Here is a 23,981-nt window from a genome sequence, read left to right on the forward strand (position 1 = left end):
TGTAATAGCCAATCTCTCAGAAAAACTAGAAAGACTAGAACAGCATGCTATCATACAGAAGGTTAAACAACCAAAAAATTGGTAAATTCAATGGTAATAATTGAAAAAAAAGACAGAAATGTATGACTGTGTATAGATCCAGTTGACCTAAATAAAGCAATACAAAGACCTAACTACCCCATACCTACTTTCCATGATGTAAAAGCCAATCTCTCAGAAGAACTAGAAAGTCTAGAACAGCATGCTATCATACAGAAGGTTAATTAACCAATAAAATGGGTAAATTCAATGGTAATGGTTGAAAAAAAAGATAGAAATGTATGACTGTGTATAGATCCAGTTGACCTAAATAAAGCAATACAAAGACCTCACCACCTCATACCTACTTTTGATAATGTGATAGCCAATCTCTCATGTGCTACCATCTTTTCTAAGCTTGATACCACCTCTGGATATTGGTCAATGGTTTTTATCAGAAAATATCTTACAACATTTAGTACCATCTATAGACAATATAGATGAAAAAGATATTCTTTTGGTCTCATATCCTCTCAGAATGAGTTCCAGAAAAAGTGGAAGAGATTTTTAAGGGTCTAGAAGGAGTAAAAATATTAGTTGATGATGTCCTTATCTATGTCAATACACCTGAAGATCACTGTGAGACTAGAACTACTATTAGCTAGAGCTAGACAAAAAGTAATACATTATAGCAATAACAAATTTGGTTTTGCAGTTAATTCTGTATTCTATTTTTGACACATAATCAGCAACACCGGGATACAATCTGAGCCCCCAAAAATACGAGCTATTACTGAAATGCCCTCAACCAAAGAAGAATTACAAACCCTGCTTGGAATACCAAACTTCCTTCTTTCCTTAGATGTATACCCAATCTTGCCACAAAAATTTGTCGTTTGAAACACCTACTAAAAATTAAATATTTGTTTGGGAACAACACCATAAGACAAAATTTAAAGAAATTAAACAGACTATCATATCAAACCTTGAGTACTTCAATAAAACCAGTGATATAATTCAGTTGGAAGTTGACACCTCTAAAAATAGACTAGGGGCAAGAATATCATCTGGTGGGAAATATATTTGGGTATGCTTTGAGGTCTCAAATTGGATACAAAATTATTCACAACTCAAGAAAGAACTGTTTGCAATTTTGTTTGGAGTCAAACATTTTCACCATTACATATATGGCTGGAGTATAGATGTCATCACCAATCACCAACCACTTGAAAACATTCCAACAAAGCCTTTACACAAAGCACCTCCAAGAATCCAACACTTCATGATATACATTCAGCCATACAATCTAAGAATCCATTATAGACAGGACAAAGACATTCCCATTGCCAATACCTATCAAGATTACACCAACCAGATACAAACCAAAAACTACACAAAGATATAGAAGTACATGTACACTTGATTATTCAAACCATCTCAGCAACACCATAAAGACTATGATAAATCAAATATGAAACCTCAATAGATCCTACACTCAAACAGCTAAAAGCAGCCATCTCTGAAGGATGGCCACCAGAAAGGAAACAATGCCATACATCAATCTTACCATTTTGGAATGTTAGAAGTGAGCTTTTGACCACTGAAGGAATTATTCCCAAAGATGAATGAATTATTATCCCTGAAAAAACTCAAACAAGACAACCTGTATAAACTTTATTCATCCCACTTTGGTCTATATAATACTAAGCAAAGAGCAAGAATGAAGTCTTTTGGCCTGGAATGAATAAAGACATCAAAACATTGGTACAAAACTGTAAAGTTTGATGAAAAATAATGAATTGCAATCAAAACAAGGCTATGATCTGCAAAGAAATCCCATCATTACCTTGGGAACATTTAGCATCTGATATTTTTCAATGGGAAGGACAGGAATTCCTTGTGGTGGTATATTACTATAGTAGATATTTCAAGGTAGATAGATTACATTCCATGACATCTGCAGCCACAATCACTAAGCTCAAGGGACAGTTCACAAGCCATTGAATTCCCTCAGTACTAACCACCAACAATGGTCCTCAATTCAGTGCCTCCAAATCTAAAAACTTTACAAATCAGTTGGCAATCCAGGAAAAAACCTCTGGCCTATATTATCCCAAATCCAATGGACTTGTTGAGAAATGTGTACAAGCCTGTAAACAGATTACAACAAAATCAAAACTAGGAAAACACAACCTTTACATTGGAATACAGAAATGCTCCCATTGATGGGTTTGCTGCACTTGCTGAATTATTAATGAGCTGGCAGTTGCAGTCAATACTCCCTGCAACCTTAAATCAGTTACAAAAGAAAACCATCAGCCATAAGAATTTTGAACAAAAATGAGCAATTGAACAAGATTGACAAAAATTGTATGACAATTGTACAGCAAAAACCCTATCTCAATTAAGGTGCAGAAGTAAGCATTCAAAAGACTCCTGATACTAGGTGGACTAAGGGGAGAGTTGTTGATGTTAGCAGTTCACCTATATCATATCTTGTAAAGAAAGAAAATGATTCAGTTATCCAACATAACAAAGTCAATCTCTCAAAACGTGTGGAAAATCCCTATCAATCAAATATAGACAAGCCAAGTGACAACATGGATGATACAACTACAGATAATGGTACTGTATACAGTAAAAAAAAAAATGGTGTTTCAACAGCTTCTACCCCTGCCACTATGAATTTCAGAACTTGCTTGGGAGGACTAGTCATCAAACCCCCAAGAATTGATTTGTAACACCAAAACAGATCTATAAATTTTCCAAAAGAAAGAACATGTAGCAGTTATTCTATGCAGCATTTTATTTAATTACTAGATATATTTATGCTTATATCATAATTGCTTATACCTTCCTTGTGCATGCACTATTATTATTTGCTTATGTTTATTTGCTATTATTATTTGCTTATTTTGTAAGCACTTGGGTCTAAATAAATTGGTTATCTGAACATCTTACTTCCAATTTCTGCATAAAGTGGTTCCTCAAGATTGGCAAAATGCAAATATTATGCCTATCCACAAAGGTGGACCTAGGAATAATGTCACTAATTACCAACCTATTAGTATTACCACAACAGTTAGTAAAATTCTTGAAGGAATTGTGAATACCACAATTATAAAACATTTATTTGACAACAAACTACTCACAAACAGCCAACATGGCTTCAGATCTAGGTACTCAGTTGAGACAAATCTTATAGATGCTTATGACTATATCACTAAGTTGCTAGATCTTAATACTCCAGTTGACATGATCATATCAGATTTTGCCAAAGCATTTAATAAAAGTCTGTTATCACCAGCTGAATTTAAAACCTTTAGGAAGAAAGCAGAGCCAAGGTACTTGGAGACAATGGGCAAGAATTCTTCTCAGAAGTTGACAGTGATTTGCCTCAGGGAACAATCCTAGCTCCAACATTGTTCAACATTTTCACTAATGATGCTCCAGAATCTGTAAGACATAAGATAAGCCTTTATACTGATGATTTAAAGCTCATTGGCTCAGCACAGTAGTCAGTTACAAAAGCTTCCATAAAAGAAGACCTGAATTAGATTTCACTATGAGCCTGTGAGTGGAAACTTGAATTTAACATTCAGAATTGCAAGTCAATACACTTCAGGAGAAAGAGCATAGGTGGCAGAACCATATGATAGGAGGGGATAGTCCAAGGCAATTGATTGATTTTTTTTTTTTTTTGGCCAAGGGGAGATATTTGGGAATTATTATTGATGAGGAACTAAAATTGAAAATCCTGCTTAAACAGCAGTTGCCAAAGCATCTCAGGCCATGGCATAATCAAGCATACTGTATATAGCAGACCATCCAAAGTTATGACCAAACTGTACAAGGATCTTGTGCAACAATTGCTAGAATGTGTGTTGCAACACCCCTGAACAAGGGTGATCAGCAAAACTAGAATATGTCCAAAGACAGACATCAAAAGTTGTTGGTGGTTGCAAGAATTTTGGCTACCTGTCTTGATTGAATAAACAGAAGCTCCCAGCACTTGGGTACAGGCATTGAAGAGGGGATGTAAAAATGACTTATAAGCTCTTAATATTGACTCCTTCTGTCAAAATCTATTTCCATTTGATGAATCCTCTAGGACAAGGGGGCATATTAAGAAGTTGTTCTGGAAGAGGGCAGATACCAGAGTCTCCAACCATTACTTCTCTAATAGTGATTACCCATTGGAACAATCTTCCTGATACTACTTTCATTGCTCTCTTTGTTGATAGCCTTTCTTTAAGATTACTGTCAACAAGAGTTGGTCTATTAAGCCATGGAGGACAGAGTGGGTTGCAATTGAGTCAATGACTCCTCATCATCACTAACCAGCAAATCTACAGGATTTTCTTTTCCTTATTTTGCTGGACAATGCAATGTAATGTAATAACAGGCTATGCTATGTTTATTTAATTCAGCTCAATTCAAAATCACATGAATAATATTTCATAGGTAAATGTATCAAAGTTAATACAATTAACTAACCAATAAAGTGAACATACTACTCAATGCCTTTTATTATGCTCTCTAAAAAATATTACATAAAAAAAAACTAGTTTTTTTAACTGAAAGTAAGGAGCAACATTAAAACTTAAAATGAACAGAAATTACTCCATATATGAAATGGGTTGTCCCCTCTGCAATCCCTTGCTATTTATGCTAAAGCTTTCAATTGTTTTAAAAAGCAGAATTGTGGCAAAGAGTCAAACTTCAGCATAAAGAGCAAGGGATTGCAGAGGTGACAACCCATTTTATATACGGAGTAATTTCTGTTTGTTTTAAGTTTTGATATTGCTCCTTACTTTCAGTTAAAAAACTAGTTTTTTTAACTTTTGTAGAAAAGTTAATTTTTGTAGATAGGAGATGCAATGGTGTGATTTTCATTAAGATTCTGTGACTTTTAGGGGGTGCTTTCCCCTATTTTCTAAAATAAGGCAATTTTTTTCAGGCTTGTAACTTTTGATGACAAAGACTAAATTTGATGAAACTTATATAGGCTATTTAAAATCCGCATGAAAATCTGATTCTTTTAATGTATATTTTAGCATCAAAATTCTGTTTTCTAGAGTTTTGTTTACTATTGAGCCAGGTCGCTCCTTACTACAGTTTGTTACCATGAACTGTTTGATAATAATTGCTTCTTTTGCAAATTTAAATTTAAGCACAGTTTGAGCTCTTAAGAATAATGAATTTTCAATTAAAGTATGAGTTATCAATTGTTTTTAACAAAATAATAGCCTACTATAGGCTATTTTCTTAGTGTAGTTTTCTTGGTTGTTTTTTACATAATAATGCTATATTTTCTCAGTGCCAAAATTATTTATAGTTAGGTTAAAAAGTGCTTGAATTTGAATTTGCAATAGAAGCAATTAGGCTATCATATTTGTAAAGAGCATAAAAGAGGGCATCAAGTGGTATGTTCATTTAATAGGTAAGTCAATTGAATGAACTGTGATACATTTACCATTTCAAGAAGAGAGCTACCTGTTAATGAAGAGATACAACACATCACTAGGTATAAAACAACAATAAATTATATTATTTAGACTAGCACTAGCCTATATCTAGGACCATCAGGGGGGCATTGGAAAGAACATAAAATAGAAAATCTAACTTTACCAAATTTAGTTTATCAGCAAATATCTTTCTTTGCAGACACTAATAACCCCCATTAGCCTACCACTTTAAGCAGAGATGAGAACAAACAAGCCTAACTTATAAATACTAACTGGTTGAGTTCTAAAGCTAGTTTTGACCTATGGTGCTAGTCTCTCGTTAGGATTTAATTTACACACAATTAGTGCTTTTCCAACCTTATTTAACTATCCTACTGTTGACCATCAGAGTTTAAACCGCCACAGTTTTTAGTCTGTTTCTTCCTTTAATCTACAAAACAGCGTTATCACAAAACTTTCTCATCAAGAATCTCATTAATGAAGTATTTGTATTACAGGCGACCATAAATCAAGCAGCAAACTGTTTGAAAAAAAGCGCTTCAATTCCACTATTTAGGACCGCATTAAAAGAAGGGTTAAGACAGCTAGGCCATATTTTATGAATTAAGGATGGCATATAACTAAATATCCGCCTGAAACAAATTTATGGTACCAATTAATTTGGTGCTTGATCTCTTCTATCTTTAGTTTTTCAGGCTTCAAGCATGCACAAACGTCACTATGGGCAACCTATAGGCACCCAGATACCTGATCTTTGTGCCTGTATTCTTTTTGGCGGCAAATAGCTGAACTCTATGGAAACCAGCAGCGCGCCACCGACAGACGCCTATTTTCTTATTAGGAAGGAGTTTCAAATCTTTTCAAAATGCCCTGAGGGATGCATAGTAAACAAACAAGCCTGTTAAAGCCCTTTTGAATTTCAAAAACATGTACTACATAATGACACACGTCGATTTGAGGAAAACACTACACAAGAACTCGTGCTTAAAAATCTGTAGGGTCTAGAGTCTTTTTTCAAACTTTTTAGTCTCTTGCTATTCAGAAAACGGTAGTGTTCTTTTCCCTCTGTGTTTGTTCTGTCATTATATCCATCCTTGTACTCGATAAAATCACAGTGTCATACTTTTACCACTGAGTGTTACAGTTGTGTGGCAGCTTATGTTCTTAGTGTGTAGCAGAACACAGAAGAAGCTCAGTTCATTGGGGGGGGGGGGAGAGGATGCAAAATAACAAACAACGTCTTACAAATAAATTATATTATTTAAATTAGACCCAGCCTGGATGTCTTATCTAGGACAAAAGTTGAACAATGGAAGTTGCGATGCATTTGAAATGAAGGAAGAAAGATTGTACGGAAAAAATAATATAAAATAGACCATAGGTAGGTATGCCCTGTTTACCTCTCATTTCACAAAATGTAATGGTCCTATGTAAATTTTAAAATCCTGGTCATCCTGCCTGAGACTCTAGGCCTGCTAAAAGATAACAAACAAGTATTGGTTCAATCAGAGAGGCATACTAACTTCCGCCATTTACCCCAGCTATTTATCCAAACACTTGGAAAACTATAGATTTTATGGCTATTTTGGCTCTATGACTATCTACCTTAATTCTTCTGCCCTAGAAATGACGCATGGACGGATAATAAATACACTTATCTATTAACAAATGAACTAACCTCATTTTTATACAATCCTAGTAAAGGGGTTAATACCAAATATGTCTCTCACTCAATCAAACTATCTGTCTTGGTTTTTTCTACAATTGGCCATGGCTTGATGCCCATAACCATTCGATTTTAATTCAAATATTCAAATATTTTGCTGCTTCGCAGCAAACTGAGTCATCTGAAACATGGGGACCATTAATCCTTTGACCCAAGATTAAAATTCAAGAAAATCGCAATCAAACACGCTGGAAACTAGAACACAGGGAGGGAATGATCGGGAAAATGACAAATAATGGTTCATAATTTGAGATAGATCTTAAAAATAAATAATCTTAACAGGTGAAAAGCAAATATAGATCTATGAAGGCGATAATTTTTATTGTCGTGAGCTACTTCAAATAAATTATCAAACTATGCTGCAAAAAATTAAGAGGACTGGTACAAGCGAGAGCTGTTTCACTGCTACAATAAACTCTTCAAGGAAATCTTTGAAATTTTTGGGGGGCCGAGGACCCCCACCAAACTTAAATACGCCACTGCCTACCCTCTCTTTAATTTGCATTTTCTAGTTAGAAATCAATATCGATAGACTTTTATATAGTTACTTAAAAGGTTACCTAACTCAGCAGACTGAAATAAACAAATTACTGCAAAAATATATGGATAAATCTCGACAGACCAGCGGCACTCCGCCGTAAGGATGGTATCAGCAGCACACCACCAAAACTTTTCTCCACGCTATTGCGACCCGCCGCTGATAAATTGGCGCAGCATTTTTGTCTAGCACATAGACATCCTCATCATGTACTTCTTGTAGTAAGGAGCCGGGTCGCTCCTTACTACAGTTCGTTACCACGAACTGTTTGACAAAGGCTTTTGCCATTCGATTCTTTTTCGATATGCTGGGCTTTCGATAGGGGAAATGTTGACATCGTGTCGATACTCCGTAATATTTTGACGACAGAAGCAAGGTTTGTTGTTTCCCTTGTGGAGATAGAAATACCAGATTTATGCGGTGAACTGAAAATGGGAATTGACTAATGGACTAATAAAAATCATTTAAAGATAATGTAGTTTCAATAATGGCAAAGAGCATTAGAATCAATTAGTAAACTCAATGAAAGCTTAGAGTTAGTTCATTCAATATCAATTATTATCACATTCGAATCTACCACAAAAAAATTCACACGATTTACTATTTCTAGTCAACATAGAAAGTCACAAATCAAACGTTAAGAACAAAACATCGACATAACGGGATTGGTCTTCAACTTTGTAATACTAAATCAATTGCATGTGGTGGGGACGAATAATGCTGATAAAAAGATTTTTAGATGGTTTTAAAAGAAATTAATAAGGTTTCCGGCTGAACTGAATAAATGAAAAGAATACTCATTGCATTTGTGCAATATAAATTAAACCATAACTATACCCCCTGTAAAACGTAAAATGAAGTCAAGGTGCTGCTTAGTTTTTCCGTAGAAATATTTGATAAAAGAAAAAAAAGCTTACTTTATATTAGGTTAGTAATTTAATTCTTTTTAATGTTATTACTTAATCATTTAAAAATTTAAATTTGTTTTGTTGGTTAAAGTTCACTTTAAATTTCATATTATCAGTGTTTTATCTAAAACCAATTAAACTATTGATCAATTTCAAAGATTTCATGGCAAATTTCATAAAAGCCAAATTATTAGACATATTAGGCGGTTTAAACAGTTTTCACAAAAATAATAATGCTTTACAAACAAAGTTTTGCGTAGGTATTGTGACAGCCGTGAGGAAATGTTTATCTTTCTTACTTTACTGTAATACCCTTGTATTTCATGATGGTATGGTGTTTAACAATACTAATTTGAGTTGGTAATCTAAATGTTTAACTATGTTTTATAAGAGCTTTTTAACCACCAAAGCGTGACTCCTAGGTCTAGCAAGTGACTCGCTTCTTGAATTTATTTTCTTCGAAGAAAAAAATGCAATTTTTCTTTTGTGTTCTTGGATCCATTGGTTTTTGAGTTACGAGATATTTCTAAAAAGAAAATGCTGCATGTTAGCTTAATTTGCCTGTTTTGACAATAAATAAAAATTCAATTTTTTATGGAAAAGATTTGACAAACCAAAGTGATATACATAAATATTGACGGAAGTCAAAGAGAGAGCAGTGAATCTGGGCGGTAGTAGCCTACGACAAAATTTCATTGTTCTTCTACAGAAATCATCGTCTTTGCTTATCTGTAGGAATACAAGCTGTACCGTAAACATTTGGAAAAGTTTGATCTTCAAGTTGAACTTGGTTTATGGAGGAAAGTTATGAGCACCAGAAAGTTTCTCTAAGTAGCTGAGAAGGATCTTGTCCAGAACCTTGGTTAAGTACCCTAATAAAACTCTTAGACAGCGTCTGTGGATGATGACGAGTATGATGAAGAGGCTTTATGGATGATGAAGAATAGGCGTTTCTCAAATTATTTTTTCTTCTGGAACACTTTAAAACTTGTTTTTAAGTGCATTTACGAAGAGTATAAGTATGACAGTATGATTTTTTTTTTCTTTGAGCTTCGAAGGGTCGGTGGTGGCCCTTGCAAGAATATAGGCTTTATTTTGTATTTTTCATTCACTGACTTCTCATTATCTTCCTTGTTGATTTTCCTTTTGATTCTTGCAGTTTTTTTTTCGTTTTCGTCTCTTGTTAAAAAATAGCTTGTTCTAGTCCGATCCTTCAAAGCTCCGGCCCGTTTACTTTCCCCAGTCACTCTTTCTGGGTTTGCACTTAACAATAAATCTCTTTAGTTCTGATTGCTTATAATAAAGTAATATTTTAAGAGCATATTGGGAATATGCTGCAATTTTGATAGCCGAGAAAGAGAACCTGACATGTCAAAGCTTAAATTCCCAACCAGTATTCAAAAGATAAAATATGGTATGAGGTTCACACAGAGGCACTTTTTATGTTTTTGAAACTGAACTGATTGTATGTTCTCTGCCCTAGTTTGAAATTCTTCAAATTGGGTTTTACTCGATGGTATGCTTTTGCGTGTTGTCTTAAATAAAGTATTTTTTTTAGAATCAATTATGAATACAGATTTACAATGTTAAAAATTCCCAACCCTGCAAAAAACATTTAATCGATACAAAACCCTTAGAAGGCATTTTTATGTGAAAAGGACATCAAACAGATGCTTGCCATCAGAAAGACTGAAACAATTTCTGGAATTTACTTTTAAATTAGCTTCAGGCCAATCATACTGACATTAAGAACTTTGCAAATGAGTATCAAATCAACCACTGGGGTGCTGAGAATGTTTGTAAAATTTGAAAAGTTTTCATTGTTAATGTTGTCCAGTTGCTAGATCAGTATGGCTTAAAAGGGTAATAATGTCCTCAGAATTATTATGCATATTTTTATGCCTAAATTTGTGATGCAAGATACTCAACAGTGTTTGATATGTCACTTTACTCTTACATGATTCCACTCTGAGGTTGTAGGTATTTGTTAAGCACTTGGATGCTAGGAATTTTTTTATTATTTGAAAATTTTCAGTAATCTTATCCAGTTGCTAGATCTGTGTGACTTTTAATTGCTATAATGTATATACGATTATTACAGGCATTTTTTATGCCTAAATTTGCCATAGAAGGTCTTAACGCTGTTTGGTATGTCACTTTCCATTTATATTCCACTTTGAAGTTGTATTTATTTATTAAGAGTTTATTTATTTTGGAAATGAGGTATTGGCAAATGAAGCTGTTCTTCAGTTCTTGGCATTTTCCCCTAAGACTAAATTGAGCAATGTACCTTTCGTCTGAAAAAGGGGAGCCCAAGTGTTGGAAGTGCTCCTCTAAAGGAACTCTAAATGAGTTGATTTTGGTAGTTTTAGTAAACAGTTGTCAACACCAAACCAAGACATTCACTTAGAGGCTGGAGCAAGTCTTGAGTAACACCACTAACACCTAAGCCCGCACAATAAGCTGTATTTTGGATCTTCTGCAGTGGCGCTATCAGTGCTTGTGGAATGTGAGCATACTACAGCCATCTGTGTTTGTTGATTGAGAACTTGTAAAATGGGATTCTGATTTCTCAACCATCAAGATCGGTGTCCTCTACCTTCTTACGGATTCAATATGCCTCTTTAAGCATAGCCGCAGACAAAAATAAAGTAGGGGACTATTAGGAGCTTAGTAACTCACATTCTAAAACGCATCAAATACCCCACGGCTACAAAAAATTCAAAACGTAGGAGCGTTAATATTTAGAAAAGAATAGGTATTAGAAAAATAAGTAAATATTAGAAAAAATGTTCTAAAGGTCTAGGATACCACAATTAATGTCAAAAGTTCCAGTTTTCAGCGTCAAAAGTTCCAATTTTCTTAGCTCGCTTCTATGAGGGAGAAAAGAGATACAACTTACATAAGGAAGTTGACTTTAAGCTTAAGTATTCGAAAACACTCACCTACAACCTTTGAAAATATTGCAGTCAATGGTTTGGGTATATATATGCAATTTAATAAGCATGCTTGTAACCAACGGTAACTAATTGTATTCTATTCGTTAAATGTTGGTATTTTACGCAATGCAAAGGGCTCCATAGCTTTTTTAGTTGCTATCCCAAATTGAATCTGTTTAATAACAGACTTGGAAAGAGAAATGACTAAATTCAGAGAATAATTTCACAATCATTCATTAAAAATGATGCAATTTTGAGCTTTCACAAGAAATGTGTGTCAGTGGGAAAAAACAAATCATATATATTCGATGAATTTTTCATTGAGCAAGAGGATGTTCATGATCAAACAGTTCGTGATAACGAACTGTAAGTAAGATTTTTGAAATAAGGAGGAAATACTCCCTAGAATTCAATGAATCTTAAGGCGGAACTTTGCTATTTTTGTTAGAAGACAGATGACCAATACATGTTTATTTGTTTTTTTGTATAGTTTTTTCCGCAAGGGGTGATCGTATTGAAACTATGGTCTTAGAAGATCGGGAGAGGATACATTCAAAGGAATCTAAAAGTTCTAGTGTCGCTTTTAAGTGATTAACTAAAAAACAATTTTCCTCAAAATATGTTTTTCAAAGAAAAGTAAAGAACTCCGTTAAATCGAAAAGAAGCAGAAATAGAATGAAACAATCTACCAAGCGTAAAACTACCACAAATCAGCATCAATAAATAAATGAAACCCAGAACGGACAGAAATTATTATAAATAACCGAGTCAAACTCACAACAACAAGAAGTTAACATCAGTAGGGCTCTTTTGAGTTTAACTTGGTTATTTATTATAGTTTCTGTTCGTTTTAAGTTTCATTTATTTATTGATGCTGATTTGTGATGGTGATATAAGACTACTTAATGATGTAAGACTCTCTGACTTTTAGTGAGTGTTTCTTCCTTTCTTCGAAAATAAGACAAATTTTCTCAGCCTCGTAACTTTTGATGGGCAAGATTATACTCTATAAAACTTATATATTTGAAGTCAGCATAAAAATCCGAATCTTTTTATGTATCTATCGGTTTCAAAATTCGTTTTTTAGAGTTTCGGTTACTATTGAGTCGGGTCACTTCTTACTTACAGTTTGTTACCACGAACTGCATGATTGATCATCTCCTTCATCATTTCCTGGATGTTCTAAATTATTACTCAGTCCTTCCTGAGTTACGCTTTTTTGACAAACCATATGTACAAAACATGTTTTGATTTAGTTCAACACTCCCTTCAACATCATTGGCAGCGCATTGGCGCTGCCTAAGTAAAGAGCGATATGGGCAAAATGTATTATCTATTTATTTTTTGTTCAGGCCAGGGCACTATGTGTCGAAGAAGTTGTCGTAGAAACTTCAAAAAGGCCTCATTCGATCGGAAATTGTAGGGACTAGTGCCATTTTTAATAGCCAAAAATGATCAGAGGGCAACTACCCCCCCCCCCTCCCACACCCATCAATTTCCCAAACGCATTCAATAAAATTTTGAGACAGTCGTTTTGTTCAACTTCTGAAACGTCGGGAAATTATGTATTTAAGGATAACATCCCCCCCCAAAGCCCCAAATGGCTAGGGTTTTAAGTTATGCCCTGGGGGTAAACAAGGTATATATAGAAAGAGAGATTTTATAAATTCGGAAGAGGCTCATTGGATTGATAAACAGGAGTTCTAGTGTCCTTTTTAAGATTCGGAGTAATCGGAGGGTGGTGACCCCCCCCCCCTGTACTCCTCGTATTTTCCCGAAATGTATCTTGTAGAAATTTTCAGTTGGACATTTGTTGTAGTTGCAACTTTGTAAAGAGCTCATTCGATTGGAAGTTGAAAGGACTAGTGCCCTTTTTAATAGTCAAAAGCTATTGGAAGGCAACTAATCTCCATCCTACGCCCACAATTCCTCCAAATACATTCAATAAAAAATTTTAAAATTATTTTCGGGGTTTCTATAACAACAACTGATGGTCTCACAATTTCTATCAAATGCATTTCGGGAAAATATGAGATGTGGGAGGGGATATCCACCCTCCGATTATTCTAAGTCTTAAAAAATGCACTAGAACTTTTGAATACCAATCCAATGAGCCACCACCAAAATTTATGCGATCACTATTTCTATATGGACTTTATATGCCCACAGGGCACGGCTTACAACCCTTGAACTGAGAGCTCTGGAGGGTTTCATCCTCTCAGACATAATGTCTGTAGCTTTAATTACGTTGAAAAAATGGCTATTACGAAATTTTTATTCGTTATTCCAATAATTTTGTTCAACGTAATTGAAAGGTCCTAAAGATAAGTTTTTGAGGATGACAACCGCTCCCCCAGACTCAGGGCAAGGGTTGTAAGGAGTTGTAAGCAAGGGTTGTAAGAGCCCTCAGGGTAAGGGTTGTATATATAGAAAGAGTGATAGTATAATCTTTGGAGGGGGCTCATTGGACTGCTAGTCAGAGGTTTTAGTGCCCTTTTAGTGAATCAGAGTGATTGTGGGGTGAATATCCCTCCACCACACACAAACACATACGCTTCGTATTTTCTCAAAATGGATCTGATAGAAATTTTGAGATAGCCATTGGTTGTCTTAGAAACTTCGAAAAGAGCTGAATCAAATGGACATTGAAAGGGGTGGTGCCCTTTTTAATAGTCAACAGTGATTGGAGGGCAACTAACGACCTTCCCACGCCTTTCATTTCTCCAAGCACATCCAATCAAAATTTTGAGATGGCTATTCTGTTCAACGTAGTTAAAAAATCCGGAAACTGCATCTTTGAGACTGACAGCCCCTCACAGCCCTCAGGGCAAGGGCCCATTTAAAAAAAAGGGAATAGTTGTGGTAAAAGTCAAAGTCATGGCCAATTGTAGAAAAAAGCCAAGACAGATTGTTCAATTAAGTGGGCACCCAGTCAAGATTAATTTTACCCCTTTGATTGCCGTTGTTACTGCCTTCCATTTATGCTACACCTCTCCGTGCATGCGTGTCCCTTCACAAATGCCAAAATAGAGTCGTACCTGTTGGAGGTTCTCGCTGGGGAACACACGCAGGTTGACTACGGGGTTGACTTACTTGAACATTTTCCTCTCATACATGTCACTCCACAATGCTGAACTAGAGTCAACCCTCTCATGCTAATTCACGGTGGTTTCAACCTGTTGGAGGTTCTATCTTGCCTTTTTGGCAATTATAATTGCCAAATTGACAATTGTCGATTAAAACTGACGAAGGCAAATTGTTTATATACAGTCCATAAGCCACAGTCCGTAAGCTATGCCCTGGGGGTATATAGGGTATATTTAGAAAGGGTGATCGTGGAAACTCCGGAATGGGCTCATTTGATTGGAAAACAGATGTTCTAGTGGCCTTCTTAAGATTCAGAGGGATTTGAAATTTGAAAAAAGCTCATTCCACTTGAAATTGAGCTAATGCTCTATTTAATGGTTGAAAGTGATCCGAGGGCAACTAACCCTTTTCGCACGCCCATCATTTCCCCAAACACATGTAACCAAAATTCTGCAATAGCCATTTTATTCAACGTAGTTAAAAGGTGTAGAAATTATGTCTTTGCGAATGACAACCCCCCTATCACAGCCCTCAGGGCCAGGGTTATACGTTATGTATTTGTGTCAGAGTGATCATAGGGTGAGCCAGAGTGACCCCTTCTACCACATATACCTCGTATTTTCCCGAAATGCATCTGATAAAAATTTCGAGATGGCCATTTGTTGTCATAGAAACTTCGCAAAGACCTAATTCAATTGGATATTAAAAGGGATAGTGCCTTTTCAATGGTCAAAATTGATTAGTGGGCAACTAAAACCCCTCCTACGCTCACCATTTTTCCAAACACATCGAATAAAAATTTCGTAATAGCCATTTTTTCAACGTAATTAAAGCTACAGACATTATGTCTGAGAGGATGAAACCCTCCAGAGCCCTCAGTTCAAGGGTTGTAAGCCGTGCCCTGGGGCATATAAAGTCCATATAGAAACAGTGATCGCTTAAATTTTGGTGGTGGCTCATTGGATTGGTATTCAGAAGTTCTAGTGCATTTTTTAAGACTTAGAGTAATCGGAGGGTGGATATCCCCTCCCATATCTCATATTTTCCCGAAATGCATTTGATAGAAATTGTGTGACCATCAGTTGTTGTTATAGAAACCCCGAAAACAGCTTATTCGATTGGAAATTGAAAGAGCCAGTGCTCTTTTGAATTATTGAAAGTGGTTGAAGGACAACTAACCCCCTTCCAACGTCAACCATTCTCCCAAAAAATATCCAATCAAAATTTTGAAATAGCTATTTTTTTAACGTAATTGAAAGGTCCGGATATTATATCTGTGAGGATGACAACCCCCACAACCCTCAGGTCAAGGGTTGTAAGTTATGCCCTGGGGGCATATAAGGTATACACAAAAGAATGATCATATTAAGTCATATTCGACTGATCAAGTCAGTCGACTATCAAAGTTCAAAGAGTGAAGAGCTAAACCAGTTTTCAATTGAATTGGATATAGTCCTTGCTAAGAATTTGATGAACTTGCGTGAATAACCAAGCACATATTACAAACGTGAGTACTTTTGGGGCGGCAAATTGGAACATTCTGTTGTTGAAATTTGTTACCTGTAGTGTTCAACCCCCCCCCCCCCCCATTGTGACTGAAGATTGTTAAATGGCAAAATACAAACCGTTTGATCTTGTCCTAGCTTCATTTCAAGGATATCCCTTATGGCCATCAGTAGTTATTAAAACCACCAAAGACCAGAAAAATCAAGCTAGATATCTAGTCCTTTACTATGGCACCCACTCGGAGCATAATATAGCTGAAGCACACATCCGCAACTGGAATGACCATTTTAAAGAAGCTTGTGCGAGGACAGATAAAGATGTAAATAAGGCTTTTGAAGAGCAGCGCTTATCCCCTGATATTTTCAAGACTCTAAGTAAGTCCTACTTATCACTACCCGCTAAAACTAAAGGAAAATCCAGCCTAGCACCATTAACTCCAACTTCTGCAGCAGCATCAACTTTAAAAGAAATAATAAATGAAACTCAAGAGGAACTAATGAGCACTAAGTCTAACCTAATGAATGATATTTCTCGTGTCGTATCAAATACAATGAAAGATCGCCGAGCTTCGGAAATTATCAGCGAAGATATTGTGAACGAAGTTTATAATTCGATTTCCCTTGAATATAATGCCAAATTTGAAAAAATTGAAACAACCCTTCGAAAACTTTATAATGCAGTGAACTTGCTTGAAAATAAAATCTCTAAATTAGAAGACAAGTTTGACCAACTAGAGCAGGATACCTTACTTGATAGCCTAATTTTCTACGTTGTGAAACCAAACCCCAATGTGGAACTGAGAGAAAATCTTAATGGAGTGATAACACAAATAATGGGCTTGCAAGATTTTAAAGAAATGGACCTCTTAAAGGCTAATCGATTCCGCATACCTGCTAATCAAGCTGAGAATGTGAAAATCGCCCCAGTTCTAGTAAAATTTTCAAGCTTAGATACTGCTCGTAAAGTGTTTGCAGCAAAAAGTAAGTTGGCAAAGTCAGGTGTATTTGTTTTAGAAAACCTAACTAAAAAGCGTCGGGATCTATTAAACGCGGCTCGTAGCACCTTTGGCCCAAGAAGTGTTTGGTCTGATCATGGTCAAATTCTAGCCAAAGTTACTGGTGAAACTCGTATACGCAAAATAAATTATTTGCATGAATGTATTAGTATGTGACTGGTTAATATTTTCTTGATGCGTATCCTTTCCTAAGTCATTCTTTTTTACAGTTTCTTTTTATTTCGTTTCATTTATTTATTTATTTATTTTTTTTTCATGCTCATGGTTCATCCCGATAGTACCTTCTGTGCTATTAATTATTTATGTGTTTATAATCCTTTGACAGGTTTTTCTTTCGTAATAGATTTAGGTAAAGATTTCTTTTTTGTTCATCTGGTGATTTAAATGGACTCCAAGTAAAACCTGCTTTTGTCAATATTTTAAGTCGTGAGAGACGCCTTTGCGAGCTTGAAAATAATCCTTTTGATCTAATTAGTATTGTGAATAATTCTGTGGGTCAGGTTAATCAAAACCTGACTAATATAAACCCTGTTTGTAATAGTAAATATGTTTCGGAATTGGGGGGAGAGGAGCTTACCAAAGGAATTTATTCTCTGACTGCACTTCAGCTTAACATTCAGGGTCTTTCCTCGTCAATAGATAATTTATGACAAATAGTTTCGGATGGACAGCCTGATGTTGTTGGTTTGTGCGAGACATTTTTGGATTCTGGCAATGAAATGCTATTGGATATCCATGGCTACAAAATGGAACATATAAACCGCTGCAAGATGGCTAAAGGAGGTCTTGCCATGTATATATCTAGTAATTTGCATTATTGCTTACGGGATGACTTATCAAGGAATTTTGAAGGTATCTTTGAGTCACAATTTATAGAAATTAGAGTTAATGGTATTGATCTAATCATAGGCAATATTTATCGTTCTCCTAGTGGCGCGGTTTCGTTGTTTCTTCGGAATCTTGAGGAAATACTTGACATAATATTGAAACGTCCTTGTCGGTTAATCATAATCGCTGACCTTAATGTAAATTTGATGGATTCAAATTCTTCGGCTTCAGTTGATTTTCTTTCAACCATGCTTGCCGCAGGAACTCTACCAACTACATCCATCCCCACACGAGTAACTAATGTTACAGCTTCTTTGATTGACAATATCTTCTCTACGCTTTGCTTGAAGAAAAACTCAATTTTAGTTACTGATATCTCCGATCATTTTCCCATATATTCTCGGTTCAGTTTTAATCGGGGAAGGAATAACCGGACTCAAGTGTTTGATTCCTATTCTATTAGGTTTGGTGAGAATGAGTTATCTCTTCTTGGTTCTAAATTAGCGAAAAATTCGTGGAGCTTATTTGATAATGACAAGGATTTTTCTTGTTTATTTGAGTCGTTTTATGGAACCATAAAAGAGGCTATTCTTAGCATTTGTAAAGTACCACCTTCTAATCGCAGGTCTAAAAGGATTATTCCTCTAAACCCATGGATGACATCTGGACTTCTCAAAAGCTAGAGAAGGAAAAATAATCTCTGGAGGTATTATAAATACGCTACACTTTCAACGAGTACTATTCGTCTTTGTCAATTCAAGATTTACCGGAATATATATAATTCCTTGTGTAGGAAAGCCAAATCTCTCTATTATCTAAATAATTTTGCTGCGTATAATAAGGATATTCGTAAAATTTGGAAGGTAATAAATTCTGTGCTTAAACCTGGTTCTCAATATAGCTCTTTACCTATGAGTCTGGTCATTGGTGATGAGACTGTAGAGGGTGAGCTTAATGTCCAAGAAGCATTTACTTCATTTTTCGCTAGTATTGGTAATAATATCGCTTCCACAGCTACTTTATATCGGTCTAAGTCGGACTTTAGATCTTACTTCGGGCCGTCTTGTGTTAAGTCTATGTTTCTAGAGCCAGTAACAGAAATTGAAATTACTAAAATTGTTAATGGCTTGAAAGACTCATCTTCATCTGGGCCAGATTCTATTCCTACTAAGGTAGTTAAATCTATTCTTCCTTCAATAGTTGTGCCTCTTACAAAACTTGTTAATCTTTCATTTAAATATGGGGTTTTTCCAGATCCTCTCAAGCGTGCTCGGATTATTGTTCTGTATAAAGGTGGACCAAGAAATGATCCAGCAAATTATTGACCAATTTCAATTTTTTCAGTATTTAGTAAAATCTTAGAAAAGGCTATGCTTTCTCGTCTGCTTAAATTTCTAAAATCTAAAGAGTTTCTTCATGATTTTCAATTTGGTTTCCGAATGAAGCACTCCACTGAGCATGCCTGTATGACCCTTTTGAATTTTATACATTCTGAATTGGATTCGGGATTAATTCCGGCTGCTATATTCCTGGATATTCGCAAGGCATTCGATTCCTTAACCCATGAAATTCTTCTATCGAAGATGTCTCATTTTGGCATTAGGGGTAATGTATTTTCTTGGTTTCAATCTTATTTGAATGATAGGTTAATTTCTGTCAATCCACAATTTAATTTCTGTCAATCACAAGTGAATTTTGGCGTCCATCAGGGATCAGTTTTAGGGCCAGTGCTATTTTTGATTTATATAAATGATCTTTTTTACGCAGTAAAAAGACAGAAACCTATTCATCCTAAACCTTCCCTTGCCCATAGTGCCAGCTATAGTTCGCCATCTTCTGATGTCCTTGTTTGTTTTGCTGATGATAGCACACTCGGCACTTCGGGGAACTGTGAATCCGAGCTTCGATTAAACTTGGAATACTTGTTTGAGAGAGTAATTTCATGGTTTGATGCTAATTTTCTTACCCTAAGTTATTCAAAATCCAATTTTTTGATATTTTCGCATGTTTCTCAGATTTATCCCAAGTTATCAGAAATTCATCAACCAAATGGGATAATTCACAGATCTAAAGATTGATATGTTCGTCTTTTGGGCATTCTTGTTGATGAAAACTTGTCTTTCAAGCGTCACATTGATTTGATTAAAATGAAGATATGCAGGAGTCTCGGTATTTTAAGGAAACTCAAACATATTTTCCCTGGATCAATTTTGGAAATCCTTTTTCACTCCTTGATCCGATCTTACGTTTCCTACTGTCCAATAGTATGGATGTCAACCTTTCCTTCACTGTTAAAACCACTTTCTAAGGTTTATAATAAAGCTAGAAACCTCATTAAGGAAACTAACCGTTCAAGAGTTATCCCATTACTTGATCTCGAGTCACTGTATATTCTTTCGTGTGCATGTTTTACTTTTTCTCAGCTTCATGGTGACCTCCCCCGTCCCCTAAGTGTTCAGCCATCTTTCACCTCTGATCAGAATAATTATAATCTTCGCAATACCGAAAATTATATTCAAGTTCCTTTTACTCCTTGTGTAAGGTCAGACTTTAATCCTTTAATTGCGAGTTATATTGTATGGAATAAGTTGCCCGAATCAGTTCGAAGCTGCCACTCATTCGGTTTGTTCAAAAAAATTATTAAAAATTCATTGGCTTCTTAGAAATTATTTTATCTCTTTTTATATGTGTATATGCGTGTATGTATGCATATATATTTCCTTATTATTTCATTGGAGTCTATTTTATCTACAGATCTACATAATTAATTTAGTCTATTCAATCATTAGTCTATTTAGTTTTGTTTTCTATAGTTTTTCATTTTATTTATATTTTCCTCTCTTCTCCTTTTTACTCTTCTCTCTGTGAGTAAGTGATTTTTTTTTCTTCTCTGAGTAAGTGGCTCGTTCATTTTCCCCTTTTTTACAGGCCAAAGAGCCTTTGGGGAAATACTAAAATGTAATATTGTATGTGTGTTTCGTGATGAATAAATCTTATCTTATCTTATATAAACTTCGGAGGTGGCTCATTGGATAGGTAGTCAAAACTTCTAGTGTCCTTTTTCAGATTCATAGTGATCAGAGGGTGGATACCCTGCCCCATGCCTCGTATTTTCCCGAAATGCATCTGGTGGAAATTTTGAAATGGCCATTTGGTGTCGCATATACTTCGAAAACTTCTGATTTGATGGGAAATTGAAAGGGCCAGTGCTCTTTCGAATAGTCAAAAGTGATTGGAGGACAAATAACCCCCTTCCCACGCCAACCATTCCCCCAAGCACATCCAATCAAAATTTTGAAATAGCCATTTTTTCAACGTAATTGAAAGGTCCGGATATTATGTCTGTGAGGATGGCACCCCCCCCCCACATCCCTCAGGGCAAGAGCTGTAATTTATACCCTGGGGACATATAAGGTATACATAGAAAAAGCGATCATATAAACTTCGGAGGCGGCTCATTGGATAGGTAATCAGATTCATAGTGATCAGAGGGTGGATACCCTCCCCCATACCTCGTATTTTTCCGAAATGCGTCTACTAGAAATTTTGAGATGGTCATTTGTTGTCGTATATACTTCGAAAACAGCTGATTTGATGGGAAATTGAAAGGCCCAGTGCCCTTTGTAATAGTTAAAAGTGACTGGAGGGCAATAAATCCCTCAAATCATTTCTCCGAACACATCTATCTAAATTGTGGACGTTCCATTATTGGTGACGTTCCATTAAATTGTTCATTAATTAACGTTTCATTAATTTTAAATACCAGACAAAGTCAACAGGGAGTAATTGCTCGTGCTTCTTAGTCCCAGCCTGTTACCTTCGTGTATTTTATCATAAGGCAATCTTTCTAAAGATGCCACTAATTATATATGTCAAAACTGTTTTGTTTAACCTTTATTTTCCATGCAATGATAACTCAACTCTGAAAACACGAAAAAAAGCGAAAAGATGTAAAAATACAAAAATAAATTATATAAAATATTCTGCACCACATATTCTTCCTGTATTTCGGAATAGCCTATAGTGGAATATTCCACAATCCCTTCTGTTCTTCATTCTTTTTATTTGTCATACTTTCTCTTTGATTGCTTAATTTTGCATGTGGGGGAATTTTCTGGGGGGATTTTCCATGGGGGATTTTTGGCTGAGAGTTTTCCACAGAGGGAGTTTCCCGGCAAGAATCCTCTGTTAGGGGAAAAATCCTGGGAGGGGCAATTTCTGGGGGAATATGCCTATAACCGATTACTAGAAATACATAAAATCACCTCCTTAAGAAAAAACTCCACAGCACGGACGTTATAAGGGAAAAATCTTAAGGTCAGTCACGAGGGAAACAGCTTCATTGCTACAAATTCGTAATAAGCGGCCTCACAAAAACTGTATGAACACTCAAAGTGGAACTACGTAAAAGAAAAGTGACCTCGGGTTTGTCCCGAATTTAGGCATAATAAATACATACAATAATTTTGTGTATATTATAATAATTTAAAGCCTTACTTATCTAGCCACTGGATAATACTGATGAAAGAAACCGAAATTTTACAGACATTCTCAGCAACCGAATACTGGATATAACCAATTCGAATTATCACAAGACTGTCAGTCAAGATAAAAATAAGTTTCACTATTCTTTTTCATGCATTATTCCAATTAATTGCCTAATCCTTTCAACCAATCTGATAGCCCGAGAAATACTAGGTCCAATCGTGCAAAGCCAGAAATGGCTATTCTGCCATCCTTTCCATTAATATGATCTAGTTTCGTTTTGGAAGATGATAGTTTCCAGATATGGCTCATATGTTAATAAATTCGTTTTAATAAAATCATGCCATGCTCATATGTTGATATCATTGATAAGCAATTACATATTTTCTAGGTTTTAGCCTTCGTTTTTTACCTTTTGTGTTTTTTAGTCTTTGTTTTTTAAGTCATTGTACTTTTTTCTCCTTCGTATCTGGTTTTTTGGCACTTCGAGACGGACCACAAACTTCGCTCCAAATTAGATACTATTGCTTTCACCTTTATTTGCTTTATCCCCTGGTTACTTATTTAAAAATCTCAGATTTTTCTTACGCTTCTCGTGACGTTAATGCTCGGATCTTTCTATACTTCCCTTAGTTAATGCTCGGACTTGTTACCCATGCATTCTTCTAGATTTTTTTCGTACTTATTGTGACATTTGAACCACCCCCGTTTACAAAAAAATAGGTAAATATACATATTTGACTCACTGGACAAGGATGGGATGGTCATCCTAACTCAAATTTTTAGTTTCCCTTAGTCCATTCATGAGTAAAAATTAGATTAAAAACCTCTCTAGTCTTGGACTCGGAAGTTAGAAATTGTTAACGGTAAACGTCCAGAAGAAAGTCGGAATTGCAATAGCGGGATAAAAAAATGTTTCTTGAAGCACTTTAAACGATAATATTTTTTAAAGACAGCATACAAAAAGGCCAATGAACCTTTTGTGTTTTACAAATCAAGGAAAGTTTGTTCGCAACACTAAGTCGAAACTACAATTAAGCGAATTTAAATCTCAGTTTTCTCCAAGATAATAAATCAGATGACTTGGCAAATCCGCAGTTTATCTCTTCCTTTTGCGTCATACGACATGCAAGCCCATTTCTTGTCCAATCAGCATTTACGTGAATCGCATCATTAAAGTCACACCCACAGATGGTGCAATCACGTGTTTAGACAATAATGCCAATAACTGGATCTACGGACCAAAATACACAGTTTTTACTACGAAGATTTTGGTTGTAAGATGACATATAAAAAATTACGTAAGTAGAATGTGAACTTGCCTTTTAGCGGAAAAAGATCAATCCTTTATTATGCAACCTTCCTCATTGACATCGGAATTGTAATTCTGACTTTTTTTTTCATAAGAAAAAATGTAATCTGAACCGAGGACCGAGGACCCCGATGACCGAGGACCTTGATGG

The sequence above is a fragment of the Artemia franciscana genome, chromosome 20, assembly GCF_032884065.1.
Source record: "Artemia franciscana chromosome 20, ASM3288406v1, whole genome shotgun sequence".
Classification (NCBI taxonomy): Eukaryota; Metazoa; Arthropoda; class Branchiopoda; order Anostraca; family Artemiidae; genus Artemia; species Artemia franciscana.